An 8,449-nucleotide genomic window follows, 5' to 3' on the forward strand; every position below is an offset into this window, starting at 1 on the left:
GGCAGGCGGATCTCTGTGAGTTCGAGACCAGCCTGGTCTACAAGAGCTAGTTCCAGGGCAGGCTCCAAAGCCACAGAGAAACCCTGTCTCGAAAAACCAAAAAAAAAAAAAAATGTCTAGAAGGGCATAGAAAATTACTGAGAATCACCAATGTATTTTGGGGGGTGGGGGATAGACATGGCTTCTCTGTAGCATTGGAGCCTGTCCTGAAACTCACTCTGTAGACCAGGCAGGCCTCAAACTCACAGAAATCCACCTGTCTCTGCCTCCCAAGTGCTTGGATTAAAGGCATGCGCCTCCACCATCACGCAAAATAATATATTCTTGTATCCTCTCCAGAAGAGAGGGGACCTAAAGTCCATTCATTTGGTTAACTACCTGCTGAGAATCTATCGGCCCACCATATTCTGGTTGTCAAACCTGAAGATGGCTTTGCAAGTGAAGGGTCTTGCTGCCAACCCTAATGACTTGAGTTCAATGCCCAGGCACTTTATACATGAACTGTCTAAACTTTGTTAAATTCTTGTTGGACTTTAAAATTTAAAAAACATTTAAAATATCTCTATTAAAAATTCAACGTACAGACTCTTTTTAGGGAGCTAATAAATATATCAATGCCCTTGAGATCCAACTCTCAGGTGGTGTGGTTTTAGGTGACACAGTGGGAGGACTCATGTCTCATCTCACGTATTAACAGGGAATACTGTGGCATCTTCAGAAATAAGTTCATGTGGCATCATCAAAATTACTAAGAGCCTCCAATCAAGTTCTACACACCACCAATCTTACCATTCAGCACAGTGAGCTGAAAGTGACATCTTGACTTTTTCCCCTCTTTAGGGGAGAAAGTATTTCACTTGGATTTTTCAATTCAGCAATATTATAATTCTGATCTAATGAGTGAAAAGTTTTATCCCTCAAGAGCAGAAGTAGTAGACTAATGCAGGGCAATTAGAGAAAAGGGTGGCTTTCCTCTTTGAAGATAGGAGATGAATACTTGATGCACTAGTTAGAGTCCTAGCCCAGAACCCTAACACAGCTCTAGACAGAAACCTAGTATCTGGCTTGACCTCTGCTCTACAAGCGTGTTGCATGACTTCATGGCCACAGATTGCTGTTTTTCTTCTAGGCACTGAGCTGAAATATGTAAGCTTGCAGAATATATTCCATCCGATGCCCACACCATGGACAAAGCTAGTGAAGGCTTCTGATTTGAAAGAGATGAACCCAACAAACACCTCCCCACCTATCAGATTTTCCCAAGCTACAGAATTCACATAGAGCAGTCAATTGTTTTGAATTCCTCGTGCTAATGCAAACTCTATTTTTCAAAATTCCACGTTCCTGAAACGGTTCCCTATGAGAGCAAAGCACCAAGAGGCTTGACCGCCAATCACCAGTGAGAAGAGAAGACAGACATTTTCTATATCGAGCCTTAACAGATGGAGACATTCTCCTTATTTTAATGCTTCTCATCCCCCATCAACTTCCCCATTGCAGAGACCCCAACTATCACACTTCCAACTAACTGAATTAAGTAGTTCAGCTTCTGTATCCCATTCTCATGATATCTCAGAAAACACGCTGTCATCTCCCCAAATGGTCATAGGATGCAAAGCCTTGAGAAAGTAGTAGCCTGTGTCTTATAAGGTAGGTATTCCCACCAAGCTCACTCAAAGGAGGAAACCTGTCAGAATACTCTTAGGACAACACGACTTGGGTTCTGGCATTTCCGCTTCAGTCATGGCCCCCCTCCATGGGTGCTTTGTTCCTATGTCAAACGTGCTAATGAGCTTTTTATTACTCTCTGACCTCCTAGATATCATCTGTGAACTGGAATTTCCTCTAGAAAAGAATGTTGACAGAATTCCTTAGCTGCTATGAAAGTCACAAGTAATATCTCTATGAAAGTTATAGTTACCGAGTTGCCAATGTGCATGAGATAAAATATACTGGATTTTGAGACAGTATAGAATACCATAGTTTTGATGATTTCAAGCCTATTTCGCCTACATCTTCTTTCTATTATCACTAATAACTTATTAACTAAGTTCTACAGGACCTATCGTGTTAATTCCTAAGTTACATAATGCTGTTACCTCACTGGCATATCACAACTTCAAGCACAGAACGTTTATATGATTTGCTAGCTTTCGCCTTAATGGAATTCTAACAAGCAAAAATAAAAAGCATCACTTCCAGCATTAAACTTTCCAAACTCTGAGGGGGGAAAAACAGAAACAAACAAACAAAACCCAAGAATAAAAGACATAGGATCGGAGAAATGGCTTAGAAGTTAAGAGCAAGTGCTGCCGAGGACCCATGTCAGACAGCACACAACTGCCTGGAACTCCAGCTCTAGGGGATCCAGCCTCTGGCCTCCGAGGCACTGGCAATCACATGAACATATCCATTTACAGCCACACACACACACACACACACACACACACACACACACACACATACACACACACAATTACAAATAATAAAATATTTTTTTAAAAAAAACGAAAGACATTTCCATGTACTAGAAGTGATGGGGTGACCCAGAATCTTTTGCTGACTTGTATTAGTACGATTTATTCAATCCAGTTAACTTTATATGACTGCATTATGTCCTCCAGTGCTAGAATCATGGAACCTACAGAACTGACTTTAGTATCCATGTTCCAGAACTAGATGGGCAGATACTAGCACACAACAACCAAGGTTGGACTAACGTGCCATACACTCAACCAAGTCAGACAGCTTCCAGGTACCTCCAAACGGAGCATTCCATTTCCATAAACTCCCTACAGGAGAGGCTGCGGGGTCTGTCAGCTTATCCAGAGGGTCCCTACATCAGCATTCAACTTCAGATTCATGCACGGGTATATACACATGTTCAAGGTATCAATACTTAAAAACCCTTTAACTCGAATGGAAGATACTTTGAAATGCTATTAAAGCAAGGAGGGACTTATTTGTGAGCTAAAGGCTATATAATTATAAATTAAATATAAGTAACATTTTTGTAAGGGAAAACATCCATACAGATCTTCAGGGAAAAACAAAACAAAACAAACCCCCCAAAAACTCCAAGTCCTATGATAAATGCTTTGCTTGAAGAGGGCCTGGAGCCAGATGCTCTGGGCTCAAAGCCAGGCTCTACCATTCCCCTATGTGACCTGGGTAAATTTCTTAACTTCACAGCTATAAAATAGATATTATTAAAGTATCCAGCAAGGAGGGGAGCCAGAACTTGGGGTAGCTGAAGCTTACAATGTGAGCCTCTATTTTCGGGCTTAGACTGCATGTAGCTAGTTTGGCATTTTCAAATCCTTGGAAGTGGCCACAGAAGAGGAGAATCGCCAGGCAGAGAGTTTCGGCTGCAATGCAGTAAATCCATTTCCATGTCCACCAGAGACAGTTGGCAAGGAAATGAGGAATGTAAAGCCTATGGCATCCAGCACACAGTAGGTACTTTGTAAACTTATTGCTAAAATTAAGGAGACAACCTTATGCTAGAGTTGGCGAGTAGTATAGGAAGAGTGTGAGACCACGAACCACGCTGAACAGATCAAAGCCTCACGCAGCCACATTCCTGTGGCTAAACACACCACCAAGGCCATCACTGCCCAAAAGAAGGGCTGAAAGAAACATGAAAAGTCATAAAAATAAGGTCAGGAAGAGCCACAGAGCAGATCTACAATGTTGTTTGCCAAACCCACTATTCCAGAACCAGAGCCTAAGAACACCCCTGCAGAGAAGGGAGAGGAGGAGCCTGAAGAGAAAAGGGGAAAGTTGGAGCTAGCACAGACCAGACAAACCTGCAGAACCTGGAGATGCCCATGGGAGTGTGTGCGTGTTCCACGACTGTACTTCTTATGCCTGCACACCTTGAAACAGTTTCTCGGCAAGTTGTACAAAAGGCAGAATTTTGTGCACCTTTTCAAAGCTTTGTTATTAGCACAGGGGACTCTCCATGGTGGTTGTGGGCAGAGCATGCGTCACTACCACAGTGTCTCTCCACTTCCACCAGTTTGTGGAAAAAGTCCTTCCCTGGTGGTCTTGAGACTTCCTCTTGACTCCAGGGCTGAAGGGTTCCCTGATATTCTCAGTGGTGGTCACCTTGGCACAAGTGCCAGAGGTGTGGGAAACCCCACATTCATTTCTAAGTCTTCCTCTTCCTCCATCACCAATACAGACCTAACTCCCTTGAAACCGGAGACCTGCCAGGACCTGAGACCAGCAGGCACTGGAAGGATGCTGGGATGTGAGAGCTGGCAGGATCTGCCCCTCTAACATTAATTTTGTCAGTGTGCAAGGCAATCTGAACTCTGCAGTAATGCCATGAGACGATGTTCCTCAAAAGAGCAGTGGTTCTTGTGGGAGATTATGCATCTTCAGACTGATAATTCTGTCAATTTCATTTCGTTTTTGATAGTCTGAATCCAGCTGGGAGGCGGTGGTCACGCACTCCTTTAATTCCAGCACTCAGGAGGCACAGGTAGATGGATCTCTGAGTTCGAGGCCAGCCTGATATACATAGTGAGTTCCCAGAGAGCCAGAACTACAAAAATAAATAAATAAATAAACCCTGTCTTGAAGAATTAAAAAAAAAAAAAGGGTCATGATCAGTTTGTAAAAGGCTGTCAAACAGCATGCTGTATATGCTCTATGTGAAATTGCCCTCACTCTAAACAGTGATTGGATTCATAGTGGCTTTCTGCTTCTAACAGCCTGTACAAGAGAGCGACTAGAAAGCTTCTGTACTGTTATTGATTGGCCTAAACACTGATTTTATGAAAAGTATCTGTAACATTGCTGGGTAGGGTTTGCCTTGGAAGGGGGAAATGAGTGGTCCTGATCCCTCTACTTTATGGAGAGCAGCAGAGCAGAGCAAACAGGCTTCTTTGAAGCACATTATTTGGGGACCTGGTAAGTTGTACTGGTTGGTACATACATGTAACACTGTATGAGGAGCGAATGCTGAAGACATCCACATTGGGGGAACGTACTGAGATACGTTCATGTCTTCCTGTAATCATTTTAAATACCTAGCCGTACACCCAAAATGCCCTCAAGTGTCTCTCTTAGGCTAGGATGCACGGCGCATTGCGAAGAGAAGAATAGACCATCATTCTACCTGCTTCTGTCACAAGTGTGAAGCAATGGCCATCTCTCTCCATCATTGTCAGATCCTCTGAAATCCTGTTTGAAGTTCTAAATCATCCTAAGGGAGAACCCAGGAACCGATGAGAGGAATGAAATGGACATTTCTCTGCGAAGTCTAAGTCGGGAAGATGCCAGCTAGCCTTTCACCTTCCTTTCCTCTGTCAGTCCCCTGTCTCCTTCCACCACCCCCTCGTCCAGACGGACGTCAGAAGCAGGGTCTGCTACTTTTGGATGGAAAGGCACATGTATTTTTGAATTAGTATTTATTTGAAAATTAGTGCCAAATCCATCCCCAATCATCTATGTTATATTTGGCTGCTCCAGATCCCTAGATTACAAATCCAATTTTAACCATCGTAAAATTCTGTTACTCTCAGAGATGGCCTAGCAGGGCTCTGACCGTCAGAACCAATTCTCCTCATCTAAACACCCGCTGCTGTGAAACAGGAAAGAATTCACAGGATGGGGAGAGGAAACCTAAATGTACATGCAAGATTAGAAGTCCTCAGGCTAGGGATGGCGCTTGGTGAGGTCGGTATGTTTGCTTACTAGACGTGAGGCCTCATATAGAAACCTGCTACAGATGGGGGAGAGAGAGGTGGGGAGACACAAACCGCTCTTTGGCACTGTGAGTGTGTGTGTGTGGGGGGGTGACATTCTGAACCATTTGTCATTAATACAGTTATAACTAAACGTCATTCTAATTAGCACCGGAAAGAATCTGGAGCTAAATATTTGACTCACTGAATGTAATGGTACTTCTCCACTTTCAGAAATTTTGTGACAGACAGTTCAGGAAAAATAACATATGGGGACCAGGATAAAGTGCTTTCCATACCAGGCATCGTGGTGCACGTTTGGGAGGCAAAGACAGACAGATCCATGGACTCTGTGGCCAGATAGCCCAGCCCAATCAGCAGGCTCCAGACAAATGAGACATGTATACACACACATGCACACACAGGCCTGCACATGTAAACGCACACTTAAGAGATACCTAAATGGTCTAATTGTTCCTTTAAGGACACAAGATACTCAAATTGTACTATACAGTAGACTGTTCCAATGGAAACAAGCAAAAATGACAAATAAACAAACAAAAAACGACCTCTAAATAAAGCTCTACTGTGACCACAGTCGCTTTGAACATTCAGCTTTGGAACGACTCCTCCACACTGACTTACATTGCTAAGTCTGAAATCTCCTAAGAATACATTTGAATGACATCAAATGCTACCATCCAGCCAAGAAGGCGGATGTCTGTGCGGCACTGCTACAGCAGCAAAAGATTCAGCTTACCATGCCTTCCTTTGCATGATGCTCCTGGATGGAGCAAGTCTGCATCAGATCAGAGTTGAAGGACATGTTAAGGCGCCAAGACAGGGTCCCCTAGATCGGCCTCTGACACAGCCAAGATCCTCCAAGTTTTCAACTTCCAGTAGAAGAGCACACCAGAAAGCCATATTGAGTGCAGGTATTAAATATAGAAAACAAGCTGAGTTAAAACGGGACTCCTTCTTCCTGCCCATTTCCTCAAGGAAACACGAGGCCGCACCCAGCCTTGTTCATAACAAGGTACTTGTGCGTGGATTCTGGGATATGCAGACTCCAAGAAAACACCAGGCACTTAATATAGCTGCAGGTCTAGAGCAAACGATGAACAAAGTTGACTGACTGAAGATACATGAAGATCCTGTGAGAGGAGGCAGAACCAAGGTTGGTGCAGTTACACTGTACTGGGCTGGATGCCACAGAGCTTCCTAAAAAAGCCCAACCTAACTCCTGTCCTGCTCGTAGGCTCTGCTCCACACTTCTGAAATGTTCAGGAGCAGATGAGTCTCCTCCCACTGTAAAAGGTGTCATATAACATTCGAAGCAAAAATGGACTCCACTGAGAAAGGAAACCAACCCAGAGAACAACCCATGCTCTCCTCATCCTCCCACCCATTTCGCGGCAATAAATCAAAAAAGTATCAATAAATCAAAGAAGTATCCACCTCTAAATGAATTACCTGCCTCCTGTTACTTAGATTCCAATAACCAAACACATGGAGGGATATCATTTTACCTGAGAATTAAATCTGACTTGGCCATGCAAGGGACTTAGTTTCTTCAGCTGAAGTAATAGGAACATCTAAAAGTGAATGAGCGGTATATACTTGAACGGAATCTAGCTCTCGAGAACTTCAAATATTCAGTAGTACCTATAGGTACCAGAGGAGGAAGGGTAACTTAGCTGGCGAAGGCCGGTGTCCTCTAACAGTACAGCACACTGGTGTCTCCCTCGCTGCTCACCCTTTGCATGATGGGAATACATGAGGAGATGCAAAGCCTGCAGAAGCTTGTGTTCACTGCAGCTGGGTCTGACTGCTCCTCCAGAGAGACGACATGGTAAAACGACTTTTGCCACTTGCCTTTTGAAATCAGACCACTCAGAGGGGCCATCCCTTCGCTCAAAATCACAGCTGACACACTGACAAAGTTGGCTCTGACCTCCACGCACACACTGAAGCCAGGCTAGCGCACACATAACCTTCACATACACACTGACAGATAAAGTTGGCTCTGACCTCCACATGCTCGCTGAAGCCACGCTAGCGCACACATAACCTTCACATACACACTGACAGATAAAACTGAGAACCACTTGAAGAACTCAGTCCTATGTGACAGCAGCCATCAGGATAGCACACTCAGCCTCACAAACTCAGAAAACAGGTGCTGCGTGGTTGAGGAAGTTGGGTCACAGGCACCGGGTTATTAAGAACAAAATATACAGTAAAATGCCAGCTTAGGTTTCAATGCCTCTTGCCGTCTAAAGACACAGACATTCCCAAATCACACTGCAGGGTTTTCAAACGTTTTTCCTTTTTCTCTTTCTCTTTCTTTTTCCTTTTTGGATGACAGCAATGTTTGTGGAAAATTTAATTCTTCTGCTTCCATCATTGAAAAATCATTAGGTAGCGAAAAGCCATGTACAAGATTCTTAGCATTTTTGCATATTTCACTCCAGTCTTTGCCCCTATTTCCTATTCAGGAATTAAACATATATCATGAGAAGGCATCTTCATACTTCAAAGAATTCTAGAATAGCTACTAAATAAATAAAATCTGCAGAACCTTAAAGCAAGTCTTGGGGCCAGACATGATGCACACACCTTTAAAATCCCAGCACTCTGGAGGCAGAGGCAGGCAGATCTCTGAGGCCAACCTGGTCTATATAATAAATTCTAGGACAGCCATAGTTACACAAGTCCCTGTCTTGAACCGCCCCCTCCATCAAAAAAAAAAA

General features: G+C 43.6%; 1 protein-coding gene across 2 annotated transcripts in view; it reads right to left on the minus strand.

Moving 5' to 3' along the window:
* Mcc (MCC, WNT signaling pathway regulator) overlaps positions 1-8,449 on the minus strand; it is a 279,416-nt gene that overhangs the window by 162,614 nt on the left and 108,353 nt on the right. The gene's annotated exons all lie outside the window — the stretch shown is intronic.

Source organism: Microtus ochrogaster, chromosome 18 (genome assembly GCF_000317375.1).
Source record: "Microtus ochrogaster isolate Prairie Vole_2 chromosome 18, MicOch1.0, whole genome shotgun sequence".
Lineage (NCBI taxonomy): Eukaryota > Metazoa > Chordata > Mammalia > Rodentia > Cricetidae > Microtus > Microtus ochrogaster.